Source organism: Cryptomeria japonica, chromosome 10 (assembly GCF_030272615.1).
Source record: "Cryptomeria japonica chromosome 10, Sugi_1.0, whole genome shotgun sequence".
Lineage (NCBI taxonomy): Eukaryota > Viridiplantae > Streptophyta > Pinopsida > Cupressales > Cupressaceae > Cryptomeria > Cryptomeria japonica.
The window spans coordinates 622546984-622568041 of record NC_081414.1 but is presented as its reverse complement, the minus strand read 5'-3'; positions in this window follow the sequence as shown (position 1 = coordinate 622568041).

Genomic DNA, 21058 nt, shown 5'->3' with positions numbered 1-21058 from the left:
AAAAGGCATCTCCAACCCGTCCTCTGCCCACACCTCGCATCCTGTATACGATCGCCAGGTGACCGTATCTATATCATCGAGCACTCTCCTCCAATGCTCTAGTTTGCCCAGCTTGCGTTGGACAACTAGACCCCTGTATCTATATGCATATGCGCACCCCACGGACCTGTCTCTATCTGCTAGTGGCCTTGCCGCTGGAATATGCTCCCAACACCATACCTGTAACAGTGTCAGGCCAGCCGACAAACTGTCGTAACCAAGGTTTACCACCTTATGTAAGCCTCTGTATAGATGGGCCAACATAGCTGATCCCCATGAAAATCTCCGCCCCTGTGTCACCATCTCCTCCAATACTAGCCCCCATCCCACAGAAAATCCCTTTGACCTGCGATCAGGACAAAGGAATCCACCAATAAACCCTGCTAGCACAGATGGCAGTGGTGCATAATCCAAGTCTAAAAACTCTTGCCACGGGATCTCATAACCACATACCGTCTCATCATGGAAATACGGCGAAGAGCCTCTGTACCACCCTCCTCTGAATGCTCATACGGTAGTAGTGCACCTACTACAAGAATCCGCAGGATCCTGTAACAGTCCTCTGGTGTGACTATCATCTCTCCAGTAGCAAAATGAAAGGTGTTTGTGTCGCTATGCCACCTCTCTGCCAATGCTGTCAGTAGCCCCCGGTTCACAGTGAACCGAGGCATATCCAAAAGAGAGGTCAATCCATATCTCTCGATGATGTCGAGATCAATGTGAGACAACCACGGTATCAATGTCCATGGTCTCGAAAATCTCTCTCGCGACTACACCACATCCAATCACTCCTGTCAACAAGAAAAACAAATCCAATATCAGTTTCCACATCAAAACAAAGATATCAAAATCAAACTCACATCAACAACATGAAACAATTTGCTCATCTATAAATCCTATCATTTCATATCAACTTGTAAAACAACTTAAGTTCTCAAAAACCATATCAAAACTTGTAACACAACTCAAGTCTCCACAATCACATAAACTTGTAAAACAACTCAAGTTTCCCACCCATATTAGCTTGTAACAAAGCTCAAGTTTCCAACCCATATCAGCTTGTAACACAAATCAGGTTTCACACATTGAACTTGAAACACGGTATGCAAATAAATCATATTTTGATCAAAACACCACATTGATATCTATACATAACTTGAAATATCGTAAATCAAAACAAGTTATATCGACACTCATATTGGACAAATCCATAAAATCATGACAACACGACACAACAAATTTACAAACCACCTCATCTTGCAAAATTTTTTCTAGATGCGCTAAAACAGATTCTCGATGTGCTAAAATTCACCCACGCGCTAGGTTATTTTTCCTACGCGCTAATCTATTCACCCTATGCGCTAGACTCATTCTACGCGCTAAATCTTTCCCCCCATGCACCACCTAGTCTACCCTATGCGCTAACCCCCACCCACGCGCTAATCTATACCTCCCCGGTGCTACCTGTTTGACCCTATGCGCTAGGTTAACCCTACGCGCTAAACCCCCTTACCCATGTGAACCTCTGCGGCTCCTATGCGCTAGGTTAACACTACGTGCTAACCTGCTGACCTGACACGCTACCCGACTATCGCCATGCGCTATTCTGTGTCTATGCGCTAACCTATTTTTCTTATGCCCTACCCTATTTTATTTCGGACGCACCCCTAAAATAGACTTGATCCACTACTTAAACTTCGTATGCGCTAATCTATGACTTTGACGCGCTAAAACGTTAAAACCGAGTTTTAAAAATTAAAAAATGACCAAAAATGACCAAATCAAAAATTAAAAGAGGGTCAAAAATGTTGACTTACTGGTGGTCCATACGTTGCAGGTCTCCGGTACCTCTGAACGCGCTCGAAACGATGTCTGGAATATGGAATAGGCATTTTCTCTTCAAACCAAATTCTCTTTCTCCAAAGTCAACAAGGCACAAATGAATCAAATCAAAGCTCTTTTCCCATTTTTATAGGAGGAAAATGAAATTAGGGTTAGCCAAATGGCCCTGTAATATGGTCGCGGTCTCCCCTATACCTTACATGCTGTACATTATCGGGAGATGAATCAATTTACACACATTTTACATCGACAAAATCCTACACACCACACACAACTCATCAAATTAAATCAAAAAATTTCAAAATATTGATTCATCTCCCGAGGGGGCATCATCATCAAATATTGAATATGGGGCATCACACATCAAATCAAATCTGGGGCATGACTTGCAAATCAAAAGCGCGACACAAGAGGGCATTTGATCATAAATCACGATAATGCATCATTTTCTTTGAAATAACATGTGCACACACGTCACTTCAAAGAGGGGCAAAATGTAGATGTATAAAAATGACCATATTCCTAAATGAATATTTTATGTTCATTTTTCTGTTTAATTAAATCCAATTTAATTAAATTATCCACATTCCTCTATTTAATTAAGAAAATTACTCAATTAAATTCACTATACCCATTTAATGAATAAATCATTTTATTCAATTAAATCCCCCCCATCCACTTTTAATTAAATTCAAATTTAATTAAATAGTTATCCTAAATTAAATAAATCTAATTTATTTAATTGCAACCAAATTGAATTAAATTAACATTAAATTCAATTAAATCCTATTATCCCTCCATCCACTTGCATTTTCCTACATCTCCCACTTGCCTTCCTAAACCTATTTCTAATCCCTTCTAGACTCTTCTAATAGCTTTTAATTAGCCTAACCCATCTTCTAAACTTTGTCACATCCCTAAGCAAAGGGAAGTCACTTCTCAAATCCTCAAAGTCTTTGATAACCATTAAAGGCTTCAAGTCTTCAACCACTTAATTCCCCAAAGTCTTCAATAACCATTAATGGTTAACTCAAACCCTCTTACATGGTTAAAGAATTTCTTTTAACTCAACCTTTATCCAACCCAAGGGTCTCATCAAACCTTTAATGCTTTGACCATGATTATCTCTTAATCATTTGCACAAAGGTTTATCCTTGGATTAACTCTTAATCCAATGGGTAAGCCTAACTTAAGCTTAACCCTTATCTCTAGATGACCATGAGGTCTTCTCAGGCATTTAATGCCTCCAACCCCTTCTCTCAACCCAACCCTATGTTGACACTTGTCACCATTTCATTGGTGCAAATTGCAAACATGGATCCCCAGCTTTCAAACTCAACCCTTGATTGAATCTTTCAATCCTGACCATCCATTGCCCTATTTTTGCTATAAATAGAGCTCTCATTCCTCCATTTTGAACATCCTCCAAATTTGTAGTATCACACTTATGCTCAAATACATTGAAAGCTTTCATATATCATTTTTATGTTCATCATTTTAGCCTCTTTGAAATCAGGAATTAGTCTAAATATGCATGTTTAGAATATTTTCTTTATCATTCAGCTCAATCATGGACTAATATATCATGTTAGGATAGTATTTATACTAACCTTGCCATCTTATAATCTAGTTTATTGCATTTCTAGAATCATGCATAGCTTAGGATGCATTTCATTCTAAAATCTATCAAAAGCATCCCTCGTTCTTACATTTGCCATCCCTAAACCATTTTGCTCAGTGATCTGAGAGCAAAAACATTGGTTTGAGGGACATTGTAAGATAGAGAACCATGGGACCCACCTTGGGAAGCTGAGTTATGCTTCATAACTCCATAGCTTGCACCAAGAAGTCCTCTGTGTGTGTGTGGACAAGTCTTTTGGAATATTTTCATATATTGAGTTCTATCAACCCGCTTTTCTCACATACACACACACAGATATGTATATATATATATACATATATGTATATATGTATATATACATATATACATATATGTATATATACATACATATACATATATACATATATATGTTACTACTTACAGTTGCCATTAGTTTTATGTCCAAAGTCATTCTAAATATACTCTAGTCGGTTACTACTACCTAAATATTCAGTCGGTAAGCACATAGTAATCGGTCATAGAAGAAAGTAGTCACAGAGCCTAGTATACACCGAGCTGTCTACCGAGGAACACTCTATGTCTACTGAGCAGAAATAATGATATACTAAGTGAACACACACCAAGTGAAACGTGTTACCAGATTCATTGAACCTAGACACACATGGGAAAATGTGTTACAAGATCGATGAACAAAGAACCGTTATCACATTGGAAATTGCACTTCTAGATTGTGTATGATTTTAAGGTCATCTATCCAATGAAATATTTTGTATGGTTATTCATTCGATAAATCATGTTTGTAAGATCGAAGCAATGAACAGATCAACGACATAAGAGATCTATTTATACAACATGAATTGGGATTAGAGAAAAAAGAGAGATATATGAAGCAAGACATGTGAAATAGATAAGAAACCACTGAGTATTGTGACTGTCAGAGACACAAAGGTCACCGAGAAGGATTTCAGAGAACAGTCATGGAACAAAGTAAACAAAAGGGTTTACTGAGTTAATCTATGGGTTACTAAGGTATGCTATAAGCAAGGTAATCTCATTTTGAGCACATAGAATCTGCTATAACATTTCAGATGTGAAGTTGTAGATATTTGTAAAGATTTTATTGTAATATTTTGAGTTGTAAGAGAAACCTTTAATAGGGTAAAAGACTCTAACAAAATCTATAAATTGTAAAGCCTTTAACCAGGTGCAATATTTAGAATAAGTGTTGTAAAATATTTTAGCAAGGTAGATCTAACGGTCTTGATAATCCTAACAGGGTAAGCTATCAAAAATAGCTAAACATGTAGCTCTAACCGAGCACTCTTTATTATTGCAATAGTGAAGTTGTGGGTGCCATCCCCACCACATTTTTTTTCTCTAACCAAGAGTTTCTGCGTAACCAAAATATATGTGTTATGGAGTGAATCATGTATGATTGTTATTTATTTGTTTTAGCATTATATCATGTTACTGCAGTTTTTGGTTTATGTATAACTGTAAAGTTATTGTTGAAGAAAGGATTTGAAGTACTGATTCACCCCTCCCCTCTCAATACATTAGCTTTCCATATTGGGCCTAACAATTGGTATCACAGCTTCAATCTTGGAAAAGGGTTTAACAACCTAAAGAAAAAGATTTTATCAATGGAAAGCTATAAACAATCTCGAAGAATTGTGTATTTGCAAGAAGAGTTGGATCATGCTAATCAAGTGATTGCAGACATGCAAAAATTACTAAAAGTTAGAAGAAGATTATCTGGTGATTTGCAGGACTCTCAAGAGTTAGTGGAACAAATTGAGACATCATCTGAGAACAGTATTTCTGAAGAGACTGAAGAGATGATTGGAGAACTGAAAGAAAAGAACAAAGCACTAACTGATCAACTAAAAGCAATGAAAAGAGGACATAAACATTTCAGCACACAGATGATTGAAAATCTGGATGCATTGAGGACAACAAAGGATAAAGTAAGAAATCTAGAAAGAGAAAAACAACATCTTGAAGCATTAGTACCTGAAAAGAATGATGAAATCACTAAGATGATTGGAATTCAAAGTAATCTGTCAGATCAATTGGGTTATGTACATCATGAAGCAAATCTGAAAGATGATGAGAATCAAGCATTAAAACTCGAACTATCAAGATTGACCAATGAACTTGAAATAGAGAAGAAACCCAAAGAAACACTAAAGAAGAGTTATGAAGCATCAAAGATGTTGGATGAGCAAATGAATACAAGAAGACCCAACAAAGATGCAGGACTCGGTTACAAAGGAAAAGACTCTACCGAAAAGGGAATCCACACTCCTGAGAGAGGAGAATCATCAAAGCAAGCTGGAAACAAGAAGAACATCAAAGGAAAGAAACTTGTTTGCAACTACTCTGGAAATCAAGGTCATACTGCCAACTTGTGCCAAATCGGAAAATGTAAGCAACCGAATGTCACAAGGTCTAATGGTTATTGATACAATTGCAATAAATATGGTCACACATCTAATCAATGTAGGACAAAGTCTGTTAGCAATTATCAAAAGGCAAAATTCAAAGGGTTTTTTAAAAACTACAATAGATATGGACATAGTACCGAGAAGCGTTGGTTTAAGCAAAAGAACTATATGTGGTCTACACACTGAGCAAATACTAGAGGCTATCGAACTCACCCAGATCCTAACCGACAATATTCTGTAGTACCATGGGATTACAATACAAGGATATGGTGTGAATTTTGTGAAAGATATGGACATATAAGTGCCAACTGCTTTATAAGGTTTGGAATGAACAACTGAAGATCATGGAGAAATCCTCATATGACATGTTTTCATTGTCACAAAGTTGGACACTTGGCTAGAGATTGCAGAGATCAACCTAGATGAGACACTGAGGAAATAAAAGGGAAATTACAGATGATTTGGAAAAAGAAGGAAATTGTGTTAAATGAAGAAAGCACCTTATCTACCGAGTTAGGTGCACCTATTCCAAATTAATTGATAAAGGTATGAAGGGACTGCATTCTCTCAAGGTTAAATCTTAACAGTTCCTATTTTATCATGTACTTAATTCAAAATCTGCATAACTAAAGATGCATTAGGAAATATGAAATTGTATCAACTCCTTTTGGAAGCTTGTCTAGTCGGTAAATACAAGAAGTCTGGCTACTCGGTAAAAGCATAAAAAGGAAAATGGTACCGAGTGCATTTAATGTTTTCTGACCTAACTGCACGAAGCCCGATAAGGTATATTGTGTACTTAAAGCTTTTGTACGGTCATTTTACACTTACCAAGTTTTTAAGAAAGTAGAGCAAAGTGATTCAAAGGCGATCAAACCTCCTTCGAGGCAAAATTCAAGGTATTTACATCAATCACAATGCATTGTCAAGCTAGTTTACCGATCATATCAGTTGTGAATATCTATTTTATATTTGGAAGTGGAAAGCGTCTGCCGTTTAAAAGTTTTCAAACCCTAAGGATCCTTTGTTAAGTATTTATCTGAAATCTGCAATGGCATCGAAGATCCAGAAGCCCATTGTTGTTGAGAACATTGGAAAGCCCTCACTGAAATACTCTCTAACTCCCAAAGTAGAATCTGAACTGGATGATAAAACTGCATTTTCACTCATCTGGATAGGGTTTTACTAGTTGAGGATGTCAAATTCTTCACTAAGTGTCGTGTTGAGGAACTAGGTCATGTTGAGATCAAGGACACATATGATGAATTGTGTACCGCTGGGAAATTGGATAGCAAGTATGAACACATTAAAATCAAGGGATTGACCGAAGCCCTAACCTATCCTCATGTCTTCAAACCCCAATGGGTCAACATTTTTTTGAGTAGAGTTCATGATGATTTCATGAAGCTAGAGGAGCAACAATTGAAGATCACCAAGGAAATCATTCATTTGATCACCGGTTACCCTATTTTTGATCATGCCCGAGCTCAAAAAATGATATCACAAAAGGAATTGATCACTTTAACCAGAGTTGAATCTAATTGCAGAGGACTGAAACTGAACAATGTCATAGATGCAGAGCTAAAGTTTTCCATTAGAGTCATAGGTTATTGTTTCTTTCAATCAGCAAGGGAAAACAGTGTACCCTGTGCAGCAGTCAATTTAGCATATAAAATTGTGAAGAAAGGAATGAAAATTGATCTATGCGAAGTATTGTTGAAAAACCTATTTGAGAATCTAAACACCATAAGGAAGCCGAAGAAGAACAACTTGGCTAACACACGGAAGTTTGGATCACTTTTGGTATGCATGTTTTTCTATTTTGAGAAATTCTTTCCAACAGTCGGTAATGTAGTTTGACAGCTACACCAACCAATCACCCATCAAATCAATGACTTCATAAAATGGCTAGGTGATAACTTTAATGATATTATGGATGATTACTTTAGTAAGTTTCAAGAAAAGATGCATAATAGGTATAGATTTCTACCCCAACTAGTAGAGAAATACAAAGATGACATATTCTTTGAAGTAGACACCGAGAACTCAATCTTTGACACCTATGGGTTATGAGATTGATTTTGACATCACACAACAATAGATAGATGCCTTTCTTACATTATCAAGGCATGCTACCGAGTTGAGATACGGTACATATGAAGAAGTTAAAGAGAAAGTTAAGATGAGCATTGTAGTACCAAAGGCTACAAGGAAAGCAACAAAAATGATCAAGGCATTAATAGAAAAATTTGGAGAAGGTTCTTCCTCCACACCTATCAAGGGCACGACAGTCATCATTGAGGAGGAATCTAAAGCCCAAGAGGCAGCTATTACATTGAGCACTGAGTTGCCTAAAGGTAAAGTTTTGAAAAGGAAGAAATAGGATACATCAAAGGTATCACCGACTCCTTTAGTAAAGCACCCAAGCACAAGATCATCTGCAACGTCACTGAGTAAGAAACCAAAGAATGTTGCTGCACCAAAGGTAACAAAAAATTATAAGAAATCTACTCGGAGACTCATTTTGACTAAAGAGTCTAGTGACACTGAATCTGAAGATGCAAGTAAATTTTAGATTGTTAAGAGCAAAAAGGAAGAAGTACATAGTGTTGATAATTTTTGTGCTAATCTAAAGCAATATGGTGGATTTGGAGCATTCAGATATGTAAAATATGACTCCAGATCGAATGCAGAAAAGAGACAAATTGAAGAAGCTGTCATCTGCACACTTTTGAAATTCTGATTGGTCCCATTGGAAGTATGTAATTCTCTTCCAAAAGAGTTGTATTTGCATATTGATAATAGGTGGAAGTATGCTATGGACTCATAGAAACAGATGAGAGAAAGAAGTCTGGTACATCTCTTTCTAGACATGTCGGTAGATGAAATAAGTGAACATCTGAAAAACTACCACTCAAACTTCCTAGTCAAGCAAAGATCCTTGAAATTGATGAATGGCCTTTATTTGGATGTAGAGAATGAGACCAAGGAAAAATGGCAGGAAATCTTTTGAATAAAGAATGATGGTGAGCAAGTTGAAGTTGAAACAGTTGATGTCACTGAGAAAGATCTTGATATCACCAGCAAGACCCTACTGACACTATACAAATTGATGAGGATATCATGGACAACGAGGGACAAGAACAGGAAATGATAGAGGGGAATGTTTATGCCAAACTGGTATCCAGTGAGTCAGTTTTGGAACAAGTTCAGCCCTATCCTTCGGTCACTCAGCCTATTTCAACCGAGGCCCCTCAAAATACTGAACAAGGAACATAGGGTCACAAGTCTATAGAAGGAGAAGCTACTTCTCAGGCCATCAAGGAACAGACTTCTCAAGCTCCTTCTAGCATTGAAAATGTTACAACTGAGACCCCGAGCAAGGATTCATCGAAGGCTACAAGAGAGGTTCAAGAAATTGACAAAAGTGTTGCCTCTACTGAGCAACCTATCAAGGGTCAACAAGCCTCCCAAGCCATTGCATTAGCTCAACCGGTGAAAACTAAAGAAAATAAAATAAAAAAACATAGTTTCAAATTAGATTTGTCAAAACCAATAGTGTTGCCAAATGTAGACATTTCCAAATTAAAAGGGCAAGTACTCATTGAATTCAGTGAACTATGCAAAGCCAAAGCAAAACAAGAAAAAAAAAAGGCTATTCAAAAGAAAAACAAAGTACTTCAAAAGGTGAAAGCACTATTAACAGATATGCTACCTGAAGCTACAGTGTCAACAGATGCAGCCATCCATATTCAACTGGATGAACTCCTCAATCAGATCAAGACATCTGGAGTAGACGCATCTGAATACTTGAGCAAGTTAAAGGACAAAGAGCTCACTGCTAAAATGATTGAAGAGGTACAGAGAGCCATTGCTATTGGCAAAGTAAAACTTGTCAAATTTATTGTTGAGTTGTCCCCTCAACTCAAACACATTCTTTATTTATTTCAGAAACTCTATACATTTTCTTTATTCATTAAAGATATAAAAAATAAAATAGAAGTGATTGAGAAAGAGATCACCGATCTCTCAAATAAGTTGACCACTGAGCTAAACTCTATTCAGCATTTCTATACAAAGTTACAAAAGCTCATGGCTCAACAATTGGAACTTAGGAATGAAGAGCACAAAATAAGGATGGACATTATGACTCTTCAAACCTCATTCATTCCACACTTGTCCTCTGTCCAAGAGTAGATCAACAAGGCTACCTCCCTATCCACTCAGCAAGAGGGAAGCACCTTAGATGGACTAATTTTACTGTTAGCTGACATTACAGCTCAAAATTCACTCATGGATAGTGTCAAGGATGCCCTCTCTGCCGCTCTCATCGATGCAAGGACAAAGTACAAATTTTTGACCAGTTGCCTCCACCGAATGGTAACTAAGTTTTGATGTTTGTCAAAAAGGGGGAGTGTAGTATCAAAGTATCAAAGGGGGAGTGTAGTATACAGGGGGAGTATTGTGATAACCCACCATAATTAACTCAACAAATTTGACCTTTTTTTTTATGTTTAATTTAATCTTTATGTTTGGTTCAATTGCATACTCTGGGCATCCATCCATTTGGATTAGGCATTCATCCATCCGGGATGAGCATCTAACCATATGGGTTAGGCTTTTGTCCATACGAGACATAAGGTTTCATCTATCCATTACGGGATAGGCATCTACCCATAGAGTGTAGGCATCTATCCAATCGGGATAGGAGGTGCTCTGGCCAGAGACTTAGACTCATCGGGACCATTCGGGTCCTAAGCCACTCGCTAAGTACTACACTCTTTTAACATAAGTGCGCCGAGGTCGCTGTCCTTAGGATTAATTGAATAAAATAATACAAGCTTGAATTCTGCCTTAGAATTTGGCTTAAAGCCTCGGGAAGTCAAGCGAATCCATACGGGATTCCTTCCGAGTATGCATTGAATTACTTTTTTTTTTTTTTAATTTTAATTATCTTATCTTTCAAAATAGGATTCTTACTCAATCTTTCTATACCAAGCCTAGACCCCACCCACGAACACCTGAGTACAAGGGACAACTCCGTCCCAAGACTGCCTACATACTCGCTTCGGCATGGGATCAAGGCATAAAGTATGTAGTTCTATCTTCTACTCTATGGTTTGATGTAAACTGATTAGTGGGTATGCAACCCTTTCTAGGGTCAATGTCCCAGATAGTTTCTCTGCGGTTGCTACCCATGATGGTAGCGCTTAAGAAAAGTCTCAAGATGGCCTATTACTTGTGGCCTAAAACAACTAGATCCTAATTCTTACCATGAACGTCACCCTTGACCAAATTGTCAATCACCAATTTATCTCTTCAAAAATTAATTCCATAAAAGCATTTTTACTTAACCAATCCTAAAGGGGGTTTACTATGGTTTAACTCAATGGATGTAAAATCATTTGAAAATTATCTTATTAGATTATCGATCTAAGGGGAATTACCCGCCCCTTGGATTTTATCTTCCAAGTGTCCCTTATTACTCCCTGATGATTTATAGGGATGATGCCATAGACGTCGTTGATGTAGCTTTATTAGGCGTTAAGTGTAGTAGTTCAACATGACGACATTACCCATAAGCGTGACCCAGAGGCACCATATATACCGAACACTACTAGGTTTTGGTTTCCATCTTCCTTTATTTATTTTTCTAACTAAGAGCTATGAAAACATCATACTTGAAAACAACTACTAATTGAACGCGTAAAATTTAATTAACTGAAATAACTACTTGAAATATAACTTGCATAACAATGACCATCATGAAACTTGCATATTAATAATTACATGTGTACTTGCATGAAAAACGTCATTTAATGCAATTAGTCTATAAGTAATTTGCATGCTATGAAACGTCACTAAATGTAATTAATCTATAGTAATTGCATGTTATAAGAATAGTGCAACTTGCATGATTTAGCGAATCCAAAAATAGCGATTAAATTAGGCATTTGAATCATGTTAATGTAAATTATTTGCTTAATGCCAACTAAGTGCCAAATAACTTTAAAAGGAATTTGATATAATATAATTTACGAATATAAAATCTACCAAGGATAATTTAATCGTGAATTCACTACACAATAATCCCTAACTTTTAAAAATTTATACTAAGGAAAGGATTATCATTTCTTAAATTAAACTTAAAAATTAAACAAAAATAATTATTATCAATTAACTTGATATTTTACCCCAAAGGATTTACTAGAAATTCTAATTGCAATTTAAAATATATATATATAAAAAAAAACTATTCATAAAATAAAATTAGCGAATTCTTTTTTTTGTGTTAATTTATTTTAATAGCAAATTAAGGGGGAGTGGGGACCGTAGGTCCCATCACCCCTGTGTTCCTGCATGCGCAGGCCCACAGGATTGAGGGGACACCGTGGTCCCCTCCACTCCCCTGTGGCCACTGCCATGATAGTGACCATAGGGGTAGTGGAGGGTATCACTGTCCCCTCCGGTGGTTACAATAACCGTCGCCCCTGTACACCTCCGCAATCCTTCGGACATTTTTTGAAGACTGTGCAACATTAATATGGTTTTTTAACATTCGGAAATTTTTTAATATAATGCAACATTAATAAATTTTTAACATTTGACACAAACTTTATATATATATATATATAGTTTACACTTTCAATTATCAAATGACATACATATATATAAACAAGGAGGGTATTCATTTATAAAAATAAGAACATGAATAAAACAAAATTTAAACAATTGTTTTAGATTTGATTTTTACAGTAAACAAGAGGTTAACATTTACACACACACATAGAGAGAGAGAGAGAGAGAGAGAGAGAGAGAGAGCTTTATCCAACATTCACAGGGAGGGAGTTTATATCCAGGATTCGTTTCCAGTATTCACAGGAGGATTTATTCAACTGATATTCATAGAGAGGTCTTTGTCCAACTCACAGGGAGATGCAAAATAATCACAGGGAGAGATTTAGAATAACCATAGAGGAAATAATCACAGAGATTTAAAATAATCACAGAGAGAGATTTAGAATAACCATAGAGGAAATAATCACAGAGATTTAAAATAATCATAGAGAGAGATTTAGAATAACCATAGAGGAAATAATCACAGAGATTTAAAATAATCATAAATATTTTAAATAACTAATATTCACAGAGAGATTCATTTTAAGAATGAGATTCAGATTTCCAGAGAAATGAATTAGAGGGAAGAAGTAAAGATTAAGATTCAATCATACAGGGAAGAGTTTTATTTTCAGAAAAAGAGATTTTTTTAAAAAAAAAGATAAAGGAAATATGATTTTTGCATAGATCTAAAATCTTTGGAAAAACAAAAGGCAAGATTATGAGCATATTTCTTAAGGAAAATAAAATAAATAATAGAACTATCTTTTACTTGCATTATGTGGAAGAAACTTATCAATAATTATTTCTAAATAGAAGAAAAAGACTTACACTCTAATAAAACTTTTTGAAAGAAGATCTAGAAGCTATTGTTTTTTGATAATATAAATTTCTCATATGACAAAAGGAGAGAACTTGGTTTGCTGAAGCTTGATGTTGAATCCTCTAGCTATCCTTGATCCTTCCTTGCAACTAGAGAGAGATCTTCCAACAACAACTTAAAAATTCTTGCAACAAAATGAGACTACCAAAGAAAAACTTGGGAAAATTCCCTTCAAAACATAATCAACTCCCTTCTTTGAAACTTGCATATAATTTTATAAGAAAATTCCCTCCATTCCACTATCTTGAAAATTTAATTAAAAAAAAAGATTCTTTCCCAATTTTGGACTTCATGCAAATTGATTAGACTTAGTGGGAGGAGTTACATGCAAGGTGGTGGAGAATCCTCTAGAAGCTTCTTATTCTTCCTAAAACATGTGCCATAATTGGATGAGGAAAACTAAATAATAATTAAGAAAAATGTATATTTTCCATGTGTGTGTGTGTTTTATTATCAATCATTTAAATATCTTATCCAAAAAAAACATAATAGAGTTTGTATTTTAAATCAAAAGTGATAAAGGAGGGTTGTGACATCCTCCCCCCCTTAATTTGTGCATCGTCCCGATGCACTTACTGAATGCATCCAAAAGAGTCTATAGTTCATGATTAAAACAAAAAAGGGAACAACTGCTGCATCTCCTTAGTGTCTTCCCACGTGGCATTATTTTCATCATACTGGTCCCATTGCACTTTGCACTGATCAACCTCTCTATTGCGCAACTGGCACTGGTGCCTCTCCAAGATTTTGAATGGCTCTATCATTATTCCTCCCATTTTTTGGACCTGTAAAGCATCCCAATTCAAAATGTGTTTCTCATCAGGTACATACTTCTTAAGAAGAGCTAAATGGAAGACATCATGGATTCGGCTCAACTTGGGAGGTAAGGCCAACCGGTATGCAACTGGATTAATCCTTCCCAATATTTCAAAGGGTCCAACATAACAAGGTGCAAGCTTGGTCTTTTTCCCAAATCTTATGGAACTCTTGTGTGGCCTAACCCTTAGGAAGACTTTCTCTCCCACCTCAAACTCCCTTGGTGTCCTATTTTTGTCTGCATAAATTTTTTGCCTATCTGAGGCTTCCTTCAATCTTTGCCTAATTTCCTTAGTTTTCCTTTCCATCTCCTTCAACATATCTGGTCCAACAATTACTCTATCTTCAAGACTATCCCAACTCAAGGGTGTTTGACATGGTCTACCATACAAAGCTTCGAAAGGTGCCATTCCCAAAGATGTTTGATATGCATTATTGTAAGCAAACTCTACCAAAGGTAGGTACTCTTCCCATTTCTTCTATTGGTCCATGTAGTACATGCAAAGTAGGTCTTCCATAATCTGATTTGTCCTTTCTATCTGATCGTCAGTTTCAGGATGGTATGCAGTGCTAAAATTTAGTTGAGTTCCCAAAGCTGATTGAAGAGTGGTCCAAAACCTTGAAGTGAATCTGGCGTCTCTATCTAATATGATTTTCTCTGGTATTCCATGCAACCTAAATATTTCTTTAACAAAGGGCCTAGCCAAGGTAGGTGCATCATCCATTAGGTTCCCTCGTATAAAGTGTACCACTTTAGTGAGTTTGTCAATTACCACCATTATTGCATCATGCCTAGAAGGTGACATGGGTAACCCTTGAACAAAATCCATGCTAATAACTTGCCACTTGTGTTGAGGTACATCATGTAACTGTAACAATCCAGCTGGATGTCTATGTTCTGCCTTTACTCTTTGACACTCTAAACATTTAACCACATACTTGACAATGTCATTCTTCATCCCCTGCCAAAAGTATAACTTCTTTAGATCTGCATAAAGTTTGTTAACTCCTGGGTGCCTTGAATAAGGGGCATTGTGAGCCTCCAACAAGACTACTTCCCTTAAGTTCCCTGAATTAGGAATATAGATTCTATTATTGTGTCTAAGCAACCCATCTTCGTCTAATGTATGCCCTCCAATCTTAGGATCGGTTGGATTGTATTCTAAAGTCAATTTGACTTGCTCATACCATAGGTCATGTCTTTTTTCATCCATTACTTACCCTTTAAAAGAAGTTTTGAATGTTGTTATAGTCATCAAGTGTCTCCTCCTACTTAAGGCATTTGCCACCCTATTTTCCTTCCCCTTAATATATTCAATTTCAAAATCATAATCACTTAGAAACTCTAACCACCTTCTTTGTCTGGCATTTAAGTGGGGTTGGGTAAAGATGTACTTTAGTCCTTGGTTATCTAACTTTAACTCAAAGGGCTTCCTTAGTAAGAAGTGTCTCCATTTCTGTAGGGCATGCACAATCGTTGCTAACTCTAAGTTGTGGGGTGCATAATTAACTTCATGAGTCTTTAGCTTTTTGGATTCGTAAGCTACTACCCCTTCATCTTGGACAAGTACTCCTCCTAAACCTTCAATAGAAGTGTCAGTTACGACTATGAAGTGTCCATTCTTATCTGGTACTTTTAGAATGGGTAATTTTTCTGGAAAAACATCCTTGAATTCTTTTAAGAAGGTTGGTGTATTTTCCTCTTTTCCTTCATCAATTTCAACCATATAGATTTGGCCTCCTCTTCTTCTTTCCTTCTTTAATTGCATGGCTGATATGGTTTCTATATTAATCGGTTTAAACTTTCCTTGGATTTTGACCTTTTTCCCCCCATCATCCACACATTCAACAACTTTGTTATAGCAATCTACATTATCTTGATGGTCTGTTAACCAACTCATTCCAATAATTACATCATATAATCCTAGGGGTGCCACATAGAGATCTACCCTTGTTTCAAACTCAGGAAATTGAACCCTTGCCCTCGGCAAACACTTAGTTACTTCCCTAGTTGCCTTATCCCCATATTGAACCATCCATGATGACTCCATTTGATTAACTTTTAATGCATATTTGCTTACTAATTCAAGTGAGATGAAACATTTAGATGATCCAATGTCAATTAGAATTGAAATTGGTTGTTCAAATAGTGTTAATACTTACAGTTGCCATTAGTTTTATGTCCAAAGTCATTCTATATATACTCTAGTTGGTTACTACTACCGAAATATTCAGTCGGTAAGCACAGAGCAGTCGGTTATAGAAGAAAGTAGTCACAGAGCCTAGTATACACCAAGCTATCTACTGAGTAACACTCTATGTCTACCGAGCAACAATAATGATATACCGAGTGAACACACACCGAGTGAAATGTGTTACCAGATTCATTAAACCTAGACACACATGGGAAAACGTGTTACAAGATCGAGGAACAAAGAACCATTATTGGAAATTGCACTTCTAGATTGTGTATGATTTTGAGGTCATCTATCCAATGAAATATTTTGTATGGTTATTCATTCAATAAATCATGTTTGTAAGATTGAAGCAATGAACAGATCACCGACATAAGAGATCTATTTATACAACATGAATTGGGATCAGAGAAAAGAGAGAGAGAGATATGTATGAAGCAAGACATGTGAAATAGATAAGAAACCACTGAGTATTGTGACTGTCAGAGACACAAAGGTCACCGAGAAGGATTTCAAAGAACAGTCAAGGAAAAAAGTAAATAGAAGGGTTTACTGAGTTAATCTATGGGTTATCGAGGTATGCTATAAGCAAGGTAATCTCATTTTGAGCACATAGAATGTGCTATAACATTTCAGATGTGAAGTTGCAGATATTTGTAAAGATTTTATTGTAATATTTTGAGTTGCAAGAGAAACCTTTAACAGGGTAAAAGACTCTAACAAAGGCTATAAATTGTAAAGCCTTTAACTAGGTGCAACATTTAGAATAAATGTTGTAAAATCCTTTAGCAAGGTAGATCTAACGATCTTGATACTCCTAACAGGGTAAGCTATCAGAAATAGCTAAACACGTAGCTCTAATCGAGCACTCTTTATTATTGCAGTAGTAAAGTTGTGGGTGCCATCCCCACTATAGTTTTTCTCTTTAACCAAGAGTTTTTGCGTAACCAAAATATATGTGCTATGGAGTGAATCATGTATGATTGTTATTTATTTGTTTTAGCATTATATCATGTTACAATAGTTTTTGGTGTATGCATAACTGTAAAGTTATTGTTGAAGAAAGGATTTGAAGTACAGATTCACCCCTCAGTACATTAGCTTTCCATATTGGGCCTAACAATACACACACACACACACACACACACACACACACACACACACACACACACACACACACACACACACACACACACACACACACACACGCACACGCACATCTCTATGTGTGTGTGTGTGTATACATAAATATATGTATGTATATATATATGTATGTATGTATGTATGTGTATATGTATGTATGTATGTGTATATGTATGTATGTATGTGTGTATGTATGTATGTATGTGTGTGTGTGTGTGTACATATACATATATGTATATGTACACACACGTGTGGGCAAACACACACACACACACACACAAACATATATACACACATACAGACACAAAGCTAAGTATCGTTATTGATATTTATATAAATTCTAGTGTTTATTTAACCAGTATTATCAGTCTCAACTTAATAAGATAGGGTTATATGTGTTTATATGTGTGTGTGTGTGTGTGTGTGTGTGTAATATACATGTATGTTTATACATCTACACACACACATGTAATATACATGTATATATATACATACACACACACACACACACATCTATTTAATTTTTTTAGGTGTGACTTATACCCTTATAATACAATCTAATGAAATATAAGAAAAAAGCTAAAAATAACTAAGTAATAGGTCACCACCTCTTTGAGTACATATATAACTACATAAAAGGATGAGAATGTAGATCATCCCATTGGTAAGTAGCAATCTACTCAAAAAAAAATTCAAAAGGAGAATCTTGAGCCACCCACCCATATTGATAGTCATAGATGGAAAGAAACAAGGTCATCACCTAACTAGGATCTTATGGTATAATAATTGTGCATTTGCACCATTCTAAGAAAGGAAATTAAATGCCCTAATAGTCTTTTTGTATAAAAAATGAGCCTAGCCCCTCCACTAAGAAGTAAGAGGCGAGAAGCAACTAAAATTGTGTGAATGAATCCTTCATCTAGTAGTATATGGTAACGACCCCTAGGGTGAATAGTTTGGATGAAAGTTGCTGATGGTACAAGATGTATTCACCTAGTAGTTAAACAAATCCCAGATGTGTTGAAATTTCAAGTCTATTTTCTCAATTTACTCCCTAATTGGAAAGTAAGTAGAGGCAATAAAATGAGCTTTCTTGTTAAAATAAATTGAAACATCAACTTCTAAATTAAAAATATTATTATTTAATTATTTTTAAAGTTGAAAAATAAATTTTGAGCTCTAAAAATTTCCATAATTTAGCAATGTAAGCTGGAAAGGGGACCATATCCCTAGATAAAACTTTTTTTTAAGAAAATAACCTATAATGAAAGGTCACAAAATACCGTGAATCCAAATTTGATAAATTTAGGCCCATAGACAAGTACAAAAGATATGCTTGAAGGTCTCAAGATAATTACAAGCAAGAGATCTTGGATTAGCAATGCCAATGTTAAAACCCCTTTTGTTAAAATAAATCCTTGGCAAACTAGAGATCAAGAAAGTAAGTAGATTTAGGCTCCATTTTGAGTTTCCAAATCCTTTAAAGTCAACAAGGCTAGTTTTTTAGAGAGGGGGGCATTAAGATCCAACTTTCCAAGTTAGATGATCAAGTTACATTATCCTTAAGCTAGAACCCTTTTTTCGTTCATTGTCCATTCCAACTCCTTAAAAACACCACTTAGGAACCTCTCCATTTGTTTCATTAGCAATTTACATAACTCAAACTTCTAGGACAAGGATTTTTGAATGGGGGAATATTTAGAACCATATTCCTTAACCCTTTTCTAATCATGGTATTAGGAATCTTGTTGACAAGTCTATTCCCCAAATACATACTCATGTGTCAAAAAAGCATCAATAGTACCACATTGATGATGAAAAGTTTGATCATACAACATGTAGGAGCTTATGTAAAATTATCCATGTCATTAGGTTCATTTCTAAACCCATACATGAGTTATATAGTAAAGTCATTTTATAGAGAAATAGGCCATAAAATGTCATGACATCATAAAGGGAGAAAGCAATTAGGAGTTATGATGAAAGGATATGGGGAAGAGGCATTATGAATAGTTATTCGAAGCTTTTTAAGGAGTACAAGGAGGGGAGATACACAAATAAGTAAGTGTTAAATATATAATATTTTATGAATCAATCCAATCCTCAGTTTGTTTAGAAAATCTATCTTGCTTGATCTCTCTTTGTGATAGGGTTTTTGCTTGCATGTGATTGTTGGGCTTGTGGGGTTGAACAAATAACTCCAATATCTCTAATGTGACACCATATACCTACAATTCATCTCCTATGGAAAAATTTGAAAAGGGATGAATTTATATAATTGATGAGAGAAAATGAAGGATTGAGATTGATTTGAGATAGAGGGGTGGGATTTCATGAGAGAAAAAATAACTTTGAATTTGGGAGGGAAGAGGGAATTAAATTTAGATGGCTGATAGATGAAGAGATAGGATTAACCTTTAGATGGATTGCAAAGATTAAAAGCTAGTTTGAATTTAGACTGAAGTTAGTTGGAGATGGGTGACAAATTATTCTAAGTGATTTGATGGCTAGAATTGAGTATTTTTTTCATTTTCGATATGATAGTTGAAGTTAAAAATGATTTATAAGAATTGGTAGTTGGAAATAGATGGCTAAGATCAATATAGTTTATTTCATGAATGATATTAAATATCAATTTGAGTTTGGATTGGTGATTTGAATTTATTTTAATTTTAAATGCTAGGAATGACATGATTGTACCATTAATGGGGAATTCAAGTAGGATTTAGGTATGTAGGATAATTAATTAAATAACTAGATTATTTAATCAATTAGGGTGAATGCATGTAGGATGCTATAATTTATTTAAATAATTATTTTAAGATGATGAGAATGTGGTTATGAAAATCCTAGTGTGCTGTCATAAGTGGAAAAAGTGATGATGTTAGGTGGTTCATTAGAATATGGTTAATTTTAGGTGTCTACAGAAGAACTTGCTACCCTTATTAAAGTCAAATTTGTAATACCTCTCTAACCCTAACACAATAAAGTAGGTATTATGATACTGAACCTACACTCAGATGCAAATGAAGTAAGTATTGAAATGATAATCAATGTAGATAGAGATATTTTCTAGATTTAGTGGTCACTATGATGATCATGTTTCTAGTAATATGGTTAATTTTTTAGAGTAGCCTAGTTATGTTTCTATGGATGTTAGATGGGAAATGGATGACATCACATCATTTAAATAGATGGGAATGCATGTTATGTTTAAATCCCCTTCCAATGAATTTAATATTTGGTTGTTTATATGTATATGAGGATGCCTAGATATAATGTGAAAATATCTTGATTGTGTTAGTTAGGAGGTGGTAATTTGATGATACTTTGATAAAGAGGTAATGTGAAGTTGACAACTGGGTTTCCTAACTATGTTTTCTATGTGATCTCTTTTGAGAGAACGAATAATGATCTTTGGTAACACCCTCCATATCAGTTTCCTGATTATATT